Source organism: Neomonachus schauinslandi, chromosome 6 (genome assembly GCF_002201575.2).
Source record: "Neomonachus schauinslandi chromosome 6, ASM220157v2, whole genome shotgun sequence".
In the NCBI taxonomy this organism is placed as follows: Eukaryota; Metazoa; Chordata; class Mammalia; order Carnivora; family Phocidae; genus Neomonachus; species Neomonachus schauinslandi.
In genome coordinates, this window is record NC_058408.1 from 97,910,128 (window position 1) to 97,929,778 (window position 19,651).

At 46.4% G+C, this 19,651-nt stretch overlaps 1 protein-coding gene across 3 annotated transcripts in view; it reads left to right on the plus strand.

Moving 5' to 3' along the window:
* STOX1 (storkhead box 1) overlaps positions 1-19,651 on the plus strand; it is a 56,687-nt gene that overhangs the window by 27,082 nt on the left and 9,954 nt on the right. The gene's annotated exons all lie outside the window — the stretch shown is intronic.

Sequence of the window (19,651 nt, forward strand, 5' to 3'; positions counted from 1 at the left end):
GAGTATTGTCGCGTTTTTAGTATTCATCTTTATTAATTTTATCTGGAATGTGCACCTGAGTTGTTCTGGATCAGTTTATTGTCTCATCACTTTATTTTTAAAGATTTTGTCAGAGAGAACACAAGCAGGGGGAGCGGCAGAGGGAGAAGCAGAATCCCTGCTGAGCAGGGAGTCCGATGCGGGGCTCGATCCCAGGATGAGCTGAAGGCAGACGCTTAACCGACTGAGCTACCCAGGAACCCCTTGTTTAGTTTTTATAGTTTCTCTTCGATATTCTCTCTTTGGTGAGACATTGTCTTCATATGTTACTTCGTGAAGCATGGTTTCCCTTAGTTCCGAGGACATATCATGGCTACTTTGAAGCCTGAATTTGCCGTGTGGTCTCTTTCATAGGCAGTTTCTGTTGCCTGATTTTCCCCCTGCATGTGGGTCATGGGTTCCTGGTTCTTTGCAGGTCTTATGTTGAAAACTGGGCCTCTCAGGTAATCTGTTACAGCAGCTCTGGGTACGGATTGCTCTTTCCCCTCTCTGGGACTTGTATTTCATTTTGTGGCTTGGCTAGGCTACATTAGTGATGTCCGTTTGCCCAACAGCAGGAAACCTCTGGTGTTGCTTCTCAGAGAGCGCAGCCCTGGTCGTATACCCGGTACCCTGGGCTGCCTGTGGCTTTAGCTCTTTAGGGCACCTTGTCTCTTTCCCTGAGCTCTTGGGTAAGATGTCTGCTTCACTTGGTGTCCCACCACTCTTACTAGGCTCTAATTACGACTGCTCTTTTGTTTTCAACAGTGCCCTGGGACAAACTTGCTCAGCAGTCTGATCCAATTAAATTCTGGCAGGGATGGTTTTTTGAGGTCACTCTTGTTTTTTCCTGACCCCAGGAAAGGTCTTTTTAGATATCTTTTTCTGGTACTCTCTAGTGCGCTAGCTGGTCTACAGTTTAGCTCACTGTTCTTAAGGGGAGGTATTGTTTTTAGGAGTGCCCTGAGGCTTGAACTTTCCTACTGATTCTTCAGATAGAGTCATTCCGGGAGTGCTTTGGAAGTCCCCTGCTTATGGACTGCCTCTGCCTGTGGGTAAACTGAGCCCGCGCTTTGGGTACAATGGTAGCCTTTGGTCTTCTCCGTTTGCTCTCCCAGGGTAGAACCTATGCCCTGGGAGTGTGCTGGGGGTGAAAGTGGTTGGGGCCCCAGTATTCTTGGCTTGCTGCTCCTGGAGTAGAGCTAGGACGAGGTGGGTAGGGACTGGGTAGAGGAAAGGGATCCCTAATCCTTCAGCCATGATCACCAGGAATTTCAGTTCAGCTTCTTCAGCTTGGAATTGGAGGGGATGGAAAATGCGGGCAGGCTGCCCCTCCCAGTGAGATATGGTAAACCTTGATTGGGAGCTGAGGGAGGGGGAGCCCCGACTTCTTGGCCATATTCTCCTGGAGTGGAGCCTTCATCAAACTGAGCTGGAATTGGGGGGAAGGGTGGGGTAGGGAGAGGGTGGTGGCTCATTGGCCACAGACTCTTTGTTCTTATCAAGTTTAACTAGATTTTCTTTGGTAAATGTTTCTTCATTTGGCATATGCCCTTAGAATTTCCAGGGACTTTGGTATTTTGTTTTATGGTTTCCACCAGCTTTGTTTTGCCAGGAGTGGTCCAAAGACTTTCTCACACTGACATCCTGAAGTGGATTAGTTATTACTTACAAACTACATCAGTGCTGGGGCAACACCATGAGAAGCAGTTGGGAAAACCTCCCACACAAGTGGCTGGACATGCCATAGAATCAATTTTCTCTCTTTTTCCACAGGAGAAGGGCAGTTGCCTCTCCTTTCCCTCCGAAAAGGAGAAAAACCTTTGCTACTTGGAGTCAGGGTGGAAAGCACTCTGGGTTCTCTAACCTTTTGCAATGTAAACACATTTCTTTAAGGTCAGATAAGCTCCAGCTTTTGACCTAAGGAGGTCTTCAAGGTTATGGGTCTCATTTCCTTTGAAATATAAACACATATAATATAAACCTCCAGAATTAGGCAAAATTCTCTGGAGCTCTCTACCTCTACAGTTGAAAATTAATTTTCCAAGACTTGGCTCTTAGTCCAGGATCCCAAGTTTTTAGCAAATTTATTCAGAAAACCCCAACTGTGCAGAAACACAAAAACTTTTCTCTCTACCCAGTGATTCCATCTCCTTGTGTTTCTCCATAGTTGGCTACTCACAAATTTTTCCATAAAATGCTACTCCACTGGTCAGTTTATTTTAATTTGACCAGCAGGAGATAGGACCAAATCCATTGGGTTTGTTGTAAACCGCACTTACCCAGCTCTTGCCCTCAAAACTCCAAGGACAGGATGAGGTCATTCCCACTGCAGTGGTCTTAGCCTCTGCCTCCAAGGCTCCTTCTGGTTTTCATCAATTGAACAAACCTCATTTACCATCAAGGTCTACCTTAGAATGGCTGGTGGCTTCCCCACATTTCTGAATTAACCTTGCCTGCCTGGCCTGAGGCATACTCCCAGTTTCAGCTGGCTGGACTAATACTCTGTGTGGACTTCGCCGTGGCCTGCAAGGAGAAAATCTGGAGCAAATTCTGCCATCCATATAACTGGCCCCAGTGAGTTGAAGCTGACCTAAATGTCTTTGAAGCTGAGGCAGGGCCATGAATCACTTCAGCTAAAAAGTGAGGAATACATTTCATACCCCCTGACTAATGGAATAACATATTGTAGGTAAACTGCCCTCAGAGTACATGTCTGAGGGTTCCTTGGTCTGCCTGGACTGTTTCTATAAACACTTGGAATATTTCTGATAAGCCCTTCTAGGTGTAGGTCAGTGTTTTCACCAGAGATAAGTTAATGCCTGCCTTTCATACAGCCCTGGAGGGTACACACGGCATCCCTGGGAACAAAGAGTTTACAGCTGTTAGGGCCCGCAAGTGGGATTATGCATCAATCAGGCGGCCTAAGTGCACAAGATCCCTAAGGAGGCCTTCCACCAGTTGATAAGTTTTGGGGTTTCCCCACTTCGGCCCAAATCACTCAGTTCAGTTCTTGTTTTCAGAGGGACTGACTTCAGACAGTTTCAAGCAGTCCGGCCTGCTCGTGCCCCCAGGTCGTCCGTTCCTGAGGTGCAGAGGACACCTGGGGTGGTTCTGCGTAGAACATGCAGGAGCTGGGCCCATCCCCTGCTGTCTGGTCAGCTGTCAGGCCTCAGGAGCACGCGAAGTGGTCGGTTCGAATTTGGGGTGCTGACAGCAGCAAGACAGCCAGTTAGGGAGGGGGCACAGCACTGGGCAGCAGGTCGGGAGAGCAGCGTGGAGTGTTCTGGGAGGATGGCTCCAGGAGTGGATTCTGAAAAACAAACATCATGAGTCCCCTGCCCTTCATCTCCTGGGTCTGAAGTTTTCCCTTCTCTAGGGCCTTGCTTTTGGCTTTCCTTTCATTATTCCTAAATCAGTGTGTCTCACGTGGCCTGGAACTTCATGGGGTTTTTTCCATCATCATCTCCTCTCAGCCAGACATTTCGCCCACAAGGGTTGGGTGCAAGAGAGACAAAAAGCCTTTTCACAGAACATTTTCACACAATTCACACAGACTTAATTATTACATCTGCCTCTCCTAAGACCCTTTTTAGGCAAGCTGATCTGGGATTATTGTTAGGGGAGAGAGAAAGCTACATCATGTCCGGGAGACTGGTCAGGGCAGAATTCTGAATTAAAACATTTTTTTGAAATAGATCTAACCTGCCCCCACTCTCACTGTTCTGACCGTGAGCCAGTGAAAAGCCTAGAGAGGATCAGCCCTCCCCGGTGAGGGCTGCCCTGAATAATCAGGCTGCCTTCCTGAGGCGTGTATACGGGGAGGGGGGCAGTGAGACCAGCAGCTGGTTGCTGAGTGACCTCTGCCAGAACCAGAAAAGGCACAGAAGGCCCGACCGCAAAGGTCAGAAAGGCCGAACACAAAAAGCCAACAGCAATGAGATCTCGCCGAGAGAGGGCCCAAAGTCCATCGGATTCAGACTTCCTGAGCTGGTGGAGGGGGCCAGGCTTCGTGTGACTGTGACCTTCCTCTGCTTCGTGGCTTTCCTAGGAATCCCGCCAGGACAGAGGCAGCCTCCCTCAGCGGCCCCACCAGACAAGAGCCCTTGCGGTGGGCACCAGGCCCACCAGTACTCGTGATTTCCACGCTCACACATCGTCCACACGCACCCCAAAGGGGGTCTTTCAACATTCCCAGAGTTCGGCTCACACGACAGCCACACCTGTTTGCAGTTTAGCAGAGCCGAAAACCTGAAAAAAGCCCGTGGCTTTTCCTTGCTTGGGGCAGCAAGAAGAGAGGGCTGCCCCTTTCCAGCACAGGGGAGGAGAATCGTTGCCCAGCTAGCGGGGCCTTTCTTGCCAGGATTTTTGTAAAAGTGCTTCTTACCTGTCAGTCATAGGGTCCGAGTTGACCCATTCCACAAATGGGAGCATCTGATTTCCACGAGAGCTCATTACCAAGCTTATAAGCTGCTGTTCACAAAGGCACTATGTAGTATCCGTGTCAAAAACTTCTAAAGTGGGGGCGCCTGGGTGACTCAGTTGTTAAGCGTCTGCCTTGGGCTCAGGTCATGATCCTGGGGTCCTGGGATCGAGCCCCGGGTCGGGCTCCCTGCTCAGCGGGGAGACTGCTTCTCCCTCTCCCTGCTGCTCCCCCTGCTTGTGTCCCCCCAACTCTGTTAAATAAATAATTCTTTAAAAAAAAACAACTAAACTTCTAAAGTGTACCTGAATCTGGGGGCTGCCTCCCTCCTCATGTTCTCTTGGCTTACTACCTTTCCTGAGGCAAACATCATGGCACAAATCTGCACGGAGTCTCCCACACCTAGAATCTAGTAAGATTTCAGGTCTCCAAATTGATGGTAAGAAGCCAACGGTTTTCTCCCGATTGCCAGAGAACCTCAGGGCTAAGAGACGTCCATTCCACTCACAGGTGGCAAAAAGCAAGGACAGCCTTCTCTTTGCAGCCTTCCCTGAGGGAGGGAGGAAGGGAGACGAGCATAGAACATCCAAGTCAATTTCTGCCATATGTTCAGATACCATAGCACAGGAAACCATGCGAAGCTGTTTTTCAACTCCTTTCTCCCCCCTGCAAAGTTTTGCGCAAACTCGTAGCAGTTAAAATTAGTGTTTGCCGAGATGAAGTCACAGCGGCAGGGAGAAGCTGTTTCCTCCCCGGTGGGGAATGCAGAAGTGGGGCAAAACGCAGACTGCAGAGTGGGGTTTCATAACCGCCCTCTCCTTTCTCCGCTGGGCATGTGCGAGAATGCTCCAGGACTCCTCCGCTCGCTCAGCTCATGGAGGCTCCACTCCACATTCCTCAGCGTCTCCATGAACCCCGTGCTCCCTGTCCTCTCCACATGGGTGCTTGGAGCCAGCCTCCCTGTCTCCCCCTGTGGAAAGGGACTAGTGCAGTGCCTTCTGAGACCGGAGAGTCAGCTGGAGGCTCAGGGGAACTAGGGAGCAGAGGGGAGTTGGGAAGGGTCTCCAGAGTGGTGATCCAGACCCCGTCCCCTGCGGTGTTGACTCGACCCCCAGACTTGGGAGCTGATTAAGTCTGCCTCCTCCTCACCTGTAGGAGAGCAACACAGGCTTCTCCTGTCCCACCTGAAGCCCAGCTGTAAGGATTTCTGGGTCCACCCAGAGCAGGGAGCAAAATCCTAATCTGGATTTTCCAAGCCTATCTCCTAATCCATGACTAACAAATTTCTGTCTTTTCAGCAGAGCTGCTGATGCCTATGGATAGTCTTCAAATCCTGCTAACCAGCCTCAGGGCTCTGTCACTTCCAGTAAGCCGTGTGACAAATAGGATACCATCATCTTTGCTGCCATAACTGTTGGGCTTTTAATAAGCATCTTTATGAATTTTACTCTGAATGCACATGAGAGATAGATGATTATTTACACAAAGATAAAGAATATTCTTATGCAAATGATTATAATGGCACCCATACCCAGCCCCCCCATACCCCAGTGCTTACCCCTGGGGCAATGTGATGAAAGCCAGGTGGAAAAATCTCTGGCATAAGAGGTTAGACTCTCCATAGGTGAGGGATGGAGAAAAAGGGATTTTCCTTGCTTATATTCAGGAGAAAGAGAGAACTGCTTCCTTCTCTTCTCCCAGGAGGGAGAAAAATCTTTGTTGCTTGGAGACCAGACAGAAAAGATCCTGGGTTCTCCCTCTGACCTTTTGGGATATAACTATATCTCTGCAGGAGCCAGAACAACCCTGGTGGCTTCAGCTTTTATGACCTAGAGCTGTTTCCAAGGTCATGGGCCTCATTTGCCCTTGAAATACAAACACACCTTCAGAGTTAGTTAAATCTCTCTAGAGTTCTCTCACTATATAGTTGTAAATTAACTTAGCTGAGGATCCCAAGATTCAGCAACATTTACCTGGAAAGCTCCAACTCTTCAAGATTCTGCTTCTCTTGCTAACAGTGTGCTCCGTTGTGCCGTGTTAGAAGCAGGACAGATGCAGGACTCTCGTGACCCAGAGTTGTGTGCTGCTCCAGGCACTTCCATGAGAATTGTCCTTGCTCTCCTACACCTGGGTTTAGGCACCATGCATTGGGTTGAGGCAGCAGTGGAAATGGGAGGCAGCAGCCTGAGGAAGAGGGCTGGTGAGGTGAGCAAGGTGTTGGTAGCAGGAATACTGTCTGGGCAGCACTTAGAAGAGGGGATATTTCGTAAGCAAAAGGAGAAAGTCTTTTTTTTAAAGATTTTATTTGAGAGCGAGAGCGAGCAGGGTAAAGGGCAGAGGGAGAAGCAAGCTCCCCGCTGAGCAGGGAGCCCAAGGCGGGACTCAATCCCTGGACTCCAGGATCATGACCTGAGCTTCGAAGGCAGAGGCTTAACCCACTGAGCCACCCAGGCCGAGAATGTCAGTCTTAAGACTCCTAGAGAGAAAGAAGAGGGAATTAGAGAAGCAATAATCTAGAAAGTAGTGTATTTAAAAGATATGATGGGGGCATCTGGGTGGCTCAGTTGGTTAAGCGTCTGACTCTTGATCTCAGCTCAGGTCTTGATCTCAGGATTGTGAGTTCAAGCCCCATGTTGGGCTTTATTAAAATAAATAAATAAAAGATTTATTTAAATAAATTAAAATAAATAAATAAAAATAAATTTATTTAAAGAAAAAAGTTTCAGCCTTTTCTGGGCTGGCCCAAGAGAGTGAGAATAAAGAGTACATTTGCTTTGAGTGGGGGTAGGGAAGCCATGTCTGTGTGGAAGGAAGGCAAAGGGAGAAGTCAGCTAACTGTTGCAGACGGACCCTCGCGGTTTCTGCCTGGACGCACAGCATGATGTGCACGAACCCACACTCTTTCCACCAGCATGTAACCTGAGAAAACGTGTGGCTGCCTCGGGTCCGAGGTGCAGTAATGGATGGCTTAGTGGGAGGCGGCTGGCTCCTAGAATCGGTGGTCATAGGACCCCACATGTAAAGATCAGAGCCACTGATAAGAAGCAAGACTTACAGCCTCCTGCAAGATTTCTCAGGGTGGTGAACTTTTCATTTCATTTCTAAGGCAATGACCTTGTGAAAATATGCTAAAGGACTGGTGAGGGGCAGTCACATCTGCCCAGATGTAATGTGAAGCCTTCTGGGCTGAATAAAAGGAATTCACAATCTTAAAATCGAAAAGTTTAGGTTTTTAAAGTCTCTCACAGCCTAGAAACGCTTTTCGGTAAAACTACATTTATACGAATTGTATCCCCGGAGTGGCTTTTATCTTTTAAAAGTTAATATTTCAGGAGGCCAAAAGAATCTGTAATCAGCTTGAAAGCAGCTGGAGCATAGCAGACAGTCTGGGAGAAGTGAAAGAGACCATTGATGCAGAAACTCAGGGATGCTTTCCAGATTGGGGCAGGAGCGGCTCCCAGGTGGGAGTGAGGGTGGCTGAGCGCTGAGCAGCCCTGCTGTGGAGGCCTGGGCAAGCACCTGTGGGCATGGATAATCCTCCCTGGATTCTGGGGCGGGTCCTGTTCATTATTCTGGGTCACCCAACCCCCACCTCCATCAACAGGAAAGGTGTAAGCAAGGCTGCAATTTGTGTGATGCTTCTGGTAAAGGTATATGTGTGTGCGTGAGCATGTGTGTGTGGAGTCTGGGATAAAAGGCAGCACTAAGTGTGTATCTCATGATGTAAAGTCGAGCCTTGTCCCGGCTCCCGTCAGCACAGAACCCGGTCCTGGTTGGAGCAGGAGGCCTCAGCTGGGCTTAATCCACCACCACTGCACAGACCCAGCTGTGGGGAGGCTGGGGGGTGGGGGGTGGGGTTGGGGGTGGCTCCAGGCTCTTTCACGACCAAAGCAAATTTCTTCAACAAATGGCAGGGATTACCTCCTCCTGAAATAGAAGTGGTGTTATTCATTATTTGCCTCTTTAAATGCCGAGTTAATCTTACATCGATGTGAACGGTGTTGGCTCCATTTCACAAGACTTCCTTTCAGGAGAGATTGAACGGCCGCTCGTTCTCAGGGCTGTAACTGTAGATACCCATTCGGGAAGCCAGCTGTGCGGCTGTGACAGTCCTTATCTTCCCCTCTGATTTCTTTTTTTTTTTTTTAAGATTTATTTATTTATTTATTTGTCAGAGAGAGAGACAGAACACAAGCAGGGGGAGAGGCAGGCAGAGGGAGAAGCAGGCTCCCCGCTGAGCAAGGAGCCCGATGCGGGGCTCGATTCCAGGACCCTGGGATCATGACCTGAGCCGAACGCAGCCGCTTCACCGACTGAGCCACCCAGGCGTCCCATCCCCTCTGATCTCTACATGCAAGAAGGAAATCCTTCCTCCTCCAGAGGACAGTGCCTATGGTAGCCTTCCCAGGACAGATTTTCCCAAGCCGTTAAAAATTAGCAACCCAAGCTCAAGTTTCTGCTTTTCGTTCTTCTCATGGCTTATCCCAGACTTGGCATGCTCATGAGTAAGCAGAGCCCCGACACGGTTTCTGTGAATTCCCATCACTGTGGCATCCTAGCTTCACAGCATCTAAGGTGCTGAAATAAAGTCCAGCTGGTAGAGAATCCAGGAGCTTTACTCCAGCCCTGGGCAGGACAAACACTTCGCCCACAGCAGAAAATATGAGGAGGAAACAAATGTCAAAAGTAGTTTGGCCGGAGATGCGTTTTGCTGCAGGTTACAGAAAACGCTCTAACAATGGCATGAACAAACGAGGTGTAGATTTGTCTCACGGCAAGAAGTTTGGAGGTTGGCAGCCTGGGGCCCGCACAGTGGCTCAGCAAGGCTACTAGACACCTGGGCTTTTTCTCTTTGCTCTGCCTTGCTCAAAGAGTGGTCTTTTGACATCCTGTTTGTCACCTAATGGTCACAAGATGGCTGCCTCCTCTTCAAGATCCAGGCTGGAAGAAAGAGTCAAGAATGAAAGGGAAAAAAGATGAAGGCGGGGCCTTTTCCTCATGAGGTCTCCTCTAGCCGTGGTGGCTGCCTGCCTTATCTCATGGACCGCAGTGATGTCACATGCCCACCGGTTTTAAGAGAGGCTGGGAAATTGAGTAATACATTCTCCTACCTCTACACTGGAGGCAGGCAAGGAAAAAGGTGATTGGGACTGTGTGTTGAATGTGCCAACCTACAATATCTGCCACAAGGTGTCACAGTAAAATAGTACTGAATAGAACAAACCAGGGCTAGCCGTAGGCTTTACCGACAGGAATTGCTTCCGCTCAGACGGAGGAGAACGTCATGGGCAGGACTGGTGTCTGGTCAAACAGGCAATGGGGGTTGGGAAAAGTCAGTATGGCACCGTCAGTAAGTGGAGGTGGAGGATTTGAGCCCAGGTCTGCCCGACCAATTTGAGCCCAATTGTCTGGGCTGCCTCTATTATCCCATGCTGCTTTAGGGACCCCAGGGCCCCAGAGCGACACGTTTGGCTCTTCTTACTCATGATGATTCTGCCCAGCCATCCGCAAGCTTCTGAGAGTGGCATTCAGGAGGGGGACCAGGAAGACTGAGTCCCAGTCCTACCAGCGATAGCCCTCATGTTGGGTTATGACTGCCTCCAGTCACTGCTCTTGCACTAGAATCAGAGCCCCTGGAAGGCAAAGACCGCGTTCTGATCACAATTGTATCCCCAGGAACTGGCATATAGTAGGTACTCAATAAATATTTGCTGGGTGCGAAATGACCGAAGGACTGTGCTATGATAATATCCCCGTATGATGAGTACTAAGGCTATGCCATGGCAGCGGCTCACTCAGTGTTTCCTAAAGGGTCCCCGTGGGAAGGAGAACTCCAGCTGATGGACTCAGAGAACAATTCCTGGGAGAGTCACGTCAGTATTTGAGCCAGGCTTCGTGATTTTGAAACACGGGCATGGGGAAGCGTGCTTTAGGTGGAGGAAACAGGGACAAGGTCTCCCAGATGAGAGTAGACTCTGCAGGGAGAGGCCAGTTTGGATGGGGAGAAGTCACAGCCGACGGGTAATACAAGGTTTTGGAGAAAGGAGATTGCGGCCAAGTATGACTGGGAAACATCGGGTTAAATAAATAATTAGATTATCCGTTACAGTTCTCAGAGCCTTTAACAATGCCCCTGTGACTCCCAAGCATTCGGCCTTGGGACCTTTCCTTGCAGAGCATTTCATGGAATGAGTGCTCCTCAGAACACATTTTGGGAAACACTGATCTAGCTCAGCCCCACATGTATAGACAAGGAAAACTGAGACTCAAAGAAGGGAGGGGGTTTATTCAGAGCCACACAGCAGAACCTGATTGGAAACCCAATCAGGTCCCTTGAAGACTATGTGTATAAAGGACGGCTTCTTTGTCACAGGGACCTTTTATTTATCTGTTATTCAAACAACAACTTTGGTGCTAAAAATGGCCCCCAGTTTTTGTACAGTGGTATTTTATATTCATCACTAGGACTCTGAGCTGCCAGTCACTGGTATTGTGTGTGTGTGTGGCCTCCAGAATCTTGGGAAGAAGGTTCACCTTAAGTCAGTCCCGGGTTGGCCTTGAGGGCAAAGAAAAGGTATTCTCCTGCACAGCCATTTTTAGGGAGATCCAGGACTGGTGCAGTTTACGACCTGTGCCCCTCTCCTCAGCTGTTCCTTGCCCCCAGCCCTATACCTGGTGTGGTGGGCAGAGTGGTGCCCCAAAGATGGCCACGTCCAAACCCCTGGAACCTGTGAATATGTTACCTTACACAGCAAAAGGGACCGTGCGGATGTAATTATGTTTTGGACTTTAGGAAGGTTATCCTGGATTATCTGGGTGGGCCCGATCTAATCACATGAGCCCTTAAAAGCAGGGAACTTTATCTGGCTGGAATGGAAATGAAGCAACAGGAGGGCAAGTCGGAGAGAATCGCAGTGTGAAAAAGACTCCATGCTGTCTTTGAAGATGAAGGGGGCAATGTGACAAATCCACGTGGCTTTAAATTGCTGACAAGAGGCTCCCTTATGACAGCCATCAAGGGAACGGGGACCTGAATCGTAAGTCCTACAACCACAAGGAACTGAATTCTGCCAAAAACCTGAATGAGCGTGGAAGCAGACACTCCCCCAGAGCCTCCAATTAGAGCCCAGGCCACAGGACCCAGAGCAGAGGAACCAGTGATCTATAGACTGTGAGATAATAAATTTGTGTTGTTTTAAGCCACTAGATTTATGATAATTAATTTTGACAGCCTTAGAATACTGACACCGCTGGGGTAAAATCATTAACATATCCACAGTGGGAGCCTGAAGGTGAGAGAAGTTAGGGACAGGGCACCACAGAGCCTGGAGGGCTTTGGGGCTGAGGTACTGAGTTTTAGTGTTTTAAAAAAAACCCAGCCGGTTTGAGTGATGCGCACCCTTCCCTCCCGGCCAGGTGTCCCCATATCTCTACCCAGAATGAGGGTGGAGGTCATGGGGGAAGGCTGCTAGAAGCCAAAGGGCTCCCCGAAGTAGGGCTACTTCTGTGTCTTCTCTATATCCCACGTTCTGTCTGACAACTGAATCGTGGGGTCCCTTCATAAACGGCCCAAAACCTTTGCAACTCGAATGATAGTGGTTATTCGTGGCTATGTCCCTTGAAAAGAAAGGGGCTGCTAATTTGCTAATCCTGACAGGTCAAAGGATGGTTATTACGGAGGATAGCACTAACGACCTCTGGTGTTGGAACAGCCCAGGCTCCTGAGGGAAGCCTTTATCTTTTCAACAGAGGGCATGTCCCAGAAGGGGAGGTATGTGTCTAGGAGTTCAAAATAAACATCACCGCGCTTGAGAAAGAATTCCAGCTTCCATGGGAGATAACCCGACTACAGCCAGTTTCTGAGTCTTGGTACTCTTTTGTTTCTAAATGTGGGGGAAAGTGTTTGCATTCTTTTATTTTACTAAAATAAAAGGGAGACACGGAGAGGGGCTTGGTTTTGCTGGCCTGAAACCTTTCTTTTTGTTCCAATTTTGTTTGATTTTCTGAACCTATTTAAGGTTATAACACAATAGATCTAATTATTTAAAGCCATGGAAATTTGTGCACAGCTTCTTATCTCTGATGAGATACATGTTGTTACAAAATACGTGCATTTATAAAAGTACAGGATTAATTTTAATGTTAAAGAAATCTGGAAATTCTGTCTTGGATAAAAGTGCAGTTTAAAAATCACAGAAACTTCTTGGATTACTTAGAACAAAACATCCTTTTTTTTTTTTTCTATTAAACTTGAGTGTATCTGCAGGCTGTTTTATTCATGCTCTATTATCATCTCTAATGCACCTAGAAGATACCTTTCCCACAGTGTGATTCAGTCCGGGCGCCTAAAACAGATAGTCTCAGATTTCATGTGTCCGGGTAATTAGCTGAGTTTGAGCGGCTCAGTTAAACCGTTTGAAGGTCAATAATGCATGAATTTCTGGCAGACTGCCTAGCACTGAGTCCATAAACTTGTATGGGGACCCAACATTTTTATAGTAGAGAGAATTTTGTGTCTTAAATATGAAATAAGTAATGTTAGGATTAGTTTTGCCTGGAATTTAATTTTATGGACACGAGAAAGTTCTCATGTGAGTGCTTTCCAAATTTGCAAAGAAGTCTTCTCTCTGTTTTGCACATTGGTAGCACAGTCTCTTAGGAACTTTGAAATCAAATTCAAGTACCCTGAATTAAAATGTCAGAATTTAGATTCCATGCGGGGCCCTCTTGAAATTTGTGTAGATGTCTTAAAAACGTTAAGATAAATGTTAACATTGCATGGTATTTATAATTTTTTCCTCTAAAGGTACCATTTTTATATAAAACTTTAATTTTGTCCCTGAAATTTAACTAGATCATTCAGATATCAAAATAAACTCCCATTTCGATAAAGATAGTTTTTTCTTCAGAAGTTTTCTCAGTGGACAAAGCAAACACAGGACTGAGCCCGGCAGATTGCCACTTGATTTGGGTTCTGCCTTTCTCACTTAGGAGGCCTGAGATCACGTGCTTTCTCTGCATCTGGCTCTTTCCTCCAAAATGGTCAGGTTACCAAACCTCACCTTCAACTGTCTGATAACCACTTTCAAGATGGGGAGCGAGTATGTTGTTTGAACCCGGGTATTGCTGCCTTGCAACAGACCTTTACTCGGGGTCCTGGGACTGACCACTGCCCTGCTTCTGTTGGCTTGTGCTCCCCACTCCCACTACCCCTGGGAAAAGAACCTCGCTGGACCAGCACTATGCTGATTACAGTGCACCCATTTATCAGAGTGCAAAGTTTAGGCTTGTTTAATGTTACCGAAGCTTCCAACTGGTGATCTGTAACTGGCAGATTTAGGAGTCCTGTGTCCCTGGTTGAAGATTTCTCCAGTATCACAGTTCTGGGGGACAGTTTGCTTGGTCTACCGCAGCTGCTTTCTCTGGGTCTGGTGCAAGGCAGTCCGGCTGAGTCCATATTTATCACGAATGTACCTCTTGATATTTGACACTGGGGTAGGAGTATTTACGCCTCATGATTTGGCCGGGAAATGGCTTTTAGCCACTTTTCTTCGCTGATAGAAAACAGTCAAGATAGAGTATTCTAGAGGCCTTCCACCAGAGGCGTATGGAGGAGGCCTTTGTGTCCTGACAAAGAAGCCACTGCCTTTTCCTCAGAGTTGTGAGGAGTACTTTGATGGCACTGGATCATTGTTGGGTTATTGTCACCAACTCGGGAGCAAGCCACACTTGCGGAGTTCTGCTCCTATCAGCCAGGGGCTCTCTGGGCCACTGTTATAAGGCGCCAGGGACAGGGATTGACTGCCGGGGTTATATGAATTTATAGCCATCACATAGGAGTCTGGTTCTCGTCACAGTTGTAGGATCTCAAGCTAGAAGGGGCCTGCTCTGGACTTGACTGGATGTCAACAACCTTTGACAGCTCAGAACTCCATACTTGCACTTGCTGATTGGGCATCTGCATACTACATACATTGAATTTGCCTTGTGCTGTTTTTTTTTTTTCTTTCCCCAAAAGTGGACTTTTAAAGAAAAATTGTTTTAAAACTCATCATAATTTGGAAACTCAAAAAATAAAATAAAATAAAATAAAATAAAATACCAACTAAATCCTTTGGGAGTACAGCAAGGTAAGCAACAAAAATATCCTTTGCAGAAAAGATGGCATTAAATGTAGTAGATGCCAATATGTATGATTGTACTTTGTTGGTATTTTTGTCAAACCAGTCTTTCAGCCCAAATACTTTCCCCATTTCTGCAGCACCCAAGAGTACAAGACTGTGTAAACAGAGAGAACATTGCTGTGAACTGTTTGCTCTGGCACACAGCCTCTCCTAGCCTTCTGATCCCTGCCACAGGTCAAGGGTCAAAGGTCCACAGCAGGCCTGGGCTTCAGGGTACTCTTCAATTACTCCATAGTAATCGAGGATAAAGCCAAAGGACTGGCTTTCATTTACTGTGAAATCTGGTTACGTATATAAATGGGATCTTCTACACAGAAAGTTAATTTTTGGTGGAAAACTCTACTAAGGGTTATTGCGTTCCAAAAATCCAAGGGCAAAAGTAACTGAAACAAAAAAAGATGGCTAGAGTGTGAACATGATTCCTGAGTCTATCACGAAAGTTCCCAGTCAGGGTTAGCTCCACTCTCCTGCACAGGAAACCCTTGATGATTTATGCACCTGAAGACGTCTCTTAGCAACGGCTGTGAAGGAAACGTACTGAGAAATTTTCTCTAGGCTTTGTTTAGAGGGAGTGCCAAACCAGAGGTTAAATGCAATTTAACACGTTCTCTAAAATGCAATGGACATATTGTTGTATTAATTTTAAGGAGAAAAAAAAGGCAGTTTGGCTTCCTACTTGATAGTAGATTTGTTTGCTCTTAAAATACTCATTCCCACACTGTGGTAGGAATTATGAATAAAATTTCTGGGATTGTTTTTGGATTTGGCAAGCAGTGTCAGATTCTTTAAAAGAAGTTGTTTGGGATTTTTAAAATATAAGAAAAAAGTTCTGTTGCTCATATATTGCTGCTTGTTAACTAAAAGTAGTGCTTTCTGAACAATCTATTTTTAGCTTTTATTTCAAATTGACTTTAGATATATGGGAGATTGCAAAAAAATATACAGGAACATCCCATGCATCCCTCCCACCAGCCCCATGAAAAATCCATTTTGACTATTTTTCCTATGAAAGGAGGAAATAAGCTTAAGGGTTGAGCAAAAAATGGGCTGCTTCAGGTCTAGCCCAAAGGCACAGTGGAGACCTGAGTACTGGACCCCCACCCTTGGTGTAGCGTCTTTGTTTCATTTGCCCCAAAATGGGCAGCTACCGGCAGGGGGCGTGGCAGGCAGGGACATCGGACGCTGACATTCTAGCCACTCATCGCTTTCTTTTAAAAGCTTCCTCCTTTCCCCATCTCAAAGTTCAAAGTGATTGAGTTTAGGGTAGGGATGTGGTGAGGCTTGAATGTGGGTTGCGTGGTTGAGCCACTGAAAAACTTTTTAGGTTTTGCCCTGTACTTCTCCAGTACTCTAGCCCTTATCTTTCTAGGAGAGAACTTTCTCCACCCTCTTTGAATTAAGGACTTCTCATCCACATGAAGGTGGGGGGCGGTGGGGGGGAGGTAATCAATTTAAGATCACATACAAGAAAAAAGTCACTTAGATTGTTTTGGGAGATGAGGGGGAAAGATATATAAAAGTTTAAAGTCACTTATTTCAAATTAAGCGCATAGAGTTATGTTAAAGGAGCACAGAACTATTGGAAATTGTACTTTAATTCTATACTTTTTCTGGTTGAGGAGGGAGATGAAAGAGAATAAAGTAAATCCCAGATGCCGGGGGAAAAAAGAAAGGCAAAGAGGGAATGAAGAGAGGCAGAGGCTTATTACCCTTAGCTTAGAGGTAGACTTTCTAGAAGGATTTTGAGGTTTAGGTCAGCTAATGTCTCACTTGGACAGTAAGTACAGAAGCTTAAGTACACAGGGCAACAGACCAATGTCATGTATAACAGCAAACTACTTCTCAGTTTGCTTATGGAAGTCCTCTGTCTTCACGCAGATACAATGAATATATTATGGGCCACTCACCAGCTCTGGCTACAACCCTTCGCACCTTGCCAATCCTCACCACCTTCCTACCCCCTCAACAACTAGTTCAATGTATTGGCTTCTCCACTGTCACTGGGCGAGTCAACTGCAGGGTATAACCAAGTTTTCTCAGTTCTTTGGCTTCCTTTGGCTACTCTGGACTCCCCCATGCAGCCCTAGGGCCATGTTTATTTGTTGAATGGTTAACTACTTTAACACTGCTATTATCAACAACCTAACCCTCTCCCATTCCCAAGCAGACCTCACCTGAGAAATTGTTAGAAATGCAGAATCATGGGCTTTGCTTCTGACCTTGTGAATCAGAATCCACACATTAGCACAACCCCCTGATGATTCTCAGAAGCACTGCTGGCCTCCCTGGCTCTCACCCTTTTCATTCCAGATTGCCACATCACCTGCCAGCAACCATACTTCAATCATCTTGAGACTCAGGACTCCTTTATAATCCTTGTATTCATTTTTTAAATTTAATATACTCCAAGAATAGCTCTTCAACCCCCCTTTCCACTCTTTAGCTCCTCACTCCTGTTTTTTTCTCCTCCCATTCCTATCCTCTCTCTCCCTGTCTTAACTTTGCAGAGATCAAATGACCTTGCTGTGCTCATGTGTGTTTCCTTCTAGGCTTCAGTATGTCTCTGGTCTTCTACCACCCTCTATTCTTTTCTCCGGTCCAGATGAAGTAGTATCTTATTTCTAACGCAGTTCTTCCGCCTCTGCCTTTTGCACATTTTCCTATTCCCCTCTTCTGGGATCTTGCTGTCTTACTGGTCTTCTCTTTCCCGGAATCATGTACGTTGTTTCCGTGAAGCCCTTCCTTTTTGGATCTAAATGTGCTGAGCTCTTCTATTAAGAAAATCACAACATACACACACATTCACATTCACTTGATCTTACTCCCTTATGGTTTATGTTCTGTTTCTCCTCTTTCAGAATCCGATTTTTCCAACAAATGGTATAGAACAGTGGTTTATAATTGAGACAGCTTTGCCTCTACCCCTCTTCCGGGGATGTGTGGCAATATCTGGAAACTTGTTTGGTTGCTGCAACTGGGGGAGATGCTACTGGCATCTAGAAGTGGACAGAGACCAAGGGCGCTACTAAACATGCTACAATGCGCAAGACAGCCCCGCACAACAAAGAATTATCTGGCTAGGCAGACCCTCTTGGTTTGCCTTTGACTTTCTTGGTTATCACACTGAAAATCCTATGTCCCAGGAAACCCCTCAGTCCTGGGTGTACTGAGATGGTTGGTCACCTTTTATCTGGCCCCCAATGTCAAAAGTGCCAAAGTTAAGAAGCCCTTTCTCACCAAATCCCTTCCCTTCAACCTGACATTTAGTTTCTGTGTTCTTTTCTATGAAAACAGTTCTCTTGAAGGACACCTATGGTCTCCTTCCAATCAAGAAATACAATGGCCTTGGACACCTGGGTGGCTCATCGGTTAAGCATCTGCCTTTGGCTCAGGTCATGATCCCAGGGTCCTGGGACCAAGTCCTACATCGGGCTCCTTGCTCCGTGGGGAGCCTGCTTCTCCCTCTGCCTGATGCTCCCCCCTGCTTGTGCTCTCTCTCTCTCTGACAAATAAAATCTTAAAAAAAAAAAAATACAATGGCCCTTCTTCCTCCTCCCTCAACCTTTCTGATCCCTTTCAAGCATTTCACACTGTTGCTTTACTGTCATTTTGGAGCCTCTTTTTCTCATACTTTTGGTTCTCTCCCTCCTACCCCCATTATTGGGCCTTCTCGCTTTTGTGGGTCCCTATTTCTACTGTTTCTTAATTGTAGATAGCCCCGTAGTTCAGTGTTTCTTGGCTCTCTTTCTGTTTCTCCTACTGAAGAATTTATGCCACTCCTTAGCTTCAGATCTCCTCCGTATTAGTTGATTCCCAAATCTCTTTCCTGAGTCCTAGTCTTTCATTTCCAAGTAATTGAGTGATGTTCAGCAGGATCTAAAACTCTAACATGAGTAATAGCAGGTTAAGAACATTTATTTAAGATGTTAGCAAGGAGGAAAGACAATACAGTCTAGCTTATATTTTTTATCTGTCTTCAACTTTGGTCTGATATAACTCAAACTCTATCCAGCCAGGATAACTCTATTCATGCTTTTATATACCTTGTGCTTTCCTCCTTCCATGGTTTTGCTCCATGTCTTTGTGCTTTTAGAAAACATTTCTGCCCTTTCCTTCTTCAAATCTTCCTAGCATTCCAATCAGGAAAATGTGGAATGATGAAAATGCTGGATTAGGAGTCAGAAGAAGACCTCTTTTGGTCATTCTACTTGCTTTCTGACCTTGGAACAATTATTTGAGCTTTCTATGGTTTTCTCTCTCTCTACATATGTATATTTTTAAAAGATTTTATTTACTTATTTATCTAATTTGAGAGAGAGGGAGCACGAGCAGGGGGAAGGGGTAAAGGGAGAGGGAGAAGCAGACTCCCTGCTGAGCAGGGAGCCTGATGTGAGTCTCCATCCCAGGACCCCAGGATCATGACCTGAGCCAAAGGCAGCTGCTTAATGGACTGAGCCACCCAGCACCCCTATGGCTTTCTATATTTTAAATAAAGAAATAAGAATTCCATCCCTGCCTGCCTCAGATAGCTAATAGGATAAAGACCATATAGCATTGTCTGACCTGAACTCTGATAGCACTTTGTGCCTTTCGTCTGGAAACTTACTATCTCTTGCATGTAAAGTAGTGACAAATTCTACAAACTCTTAAAAAGTAGGGTACCCGAATGTAAACCTTTTTCTTCTATGCTTTCTATCATTGTTCATGTCATGTTATCAGATTCGGAGGAAAAAACCAATGAAAAAAATAGCAATTCCACATGCTGTTCAGTTTTTATTCTTTTTTTTTTTTTTTTTTAAAGATTTTATTTGACAGAGAGACACAGCAAAAGAGGGAACACAAGCAGGGGGAGTGGGAGAGGGAGAAGCAGGCTTCCCGCGGAGCAGGGAGCCCGATGCGGAGCTCGATCTCAGGACCCTGGGATCATGACCTGAGCTGAAGACAGACGCGTAACGACTGAGCCACCCAGGCGCCCCAGGCGCCCCCAGTTTTTATTCTTGATTCACTAATTCCGAATAGTTTTTAC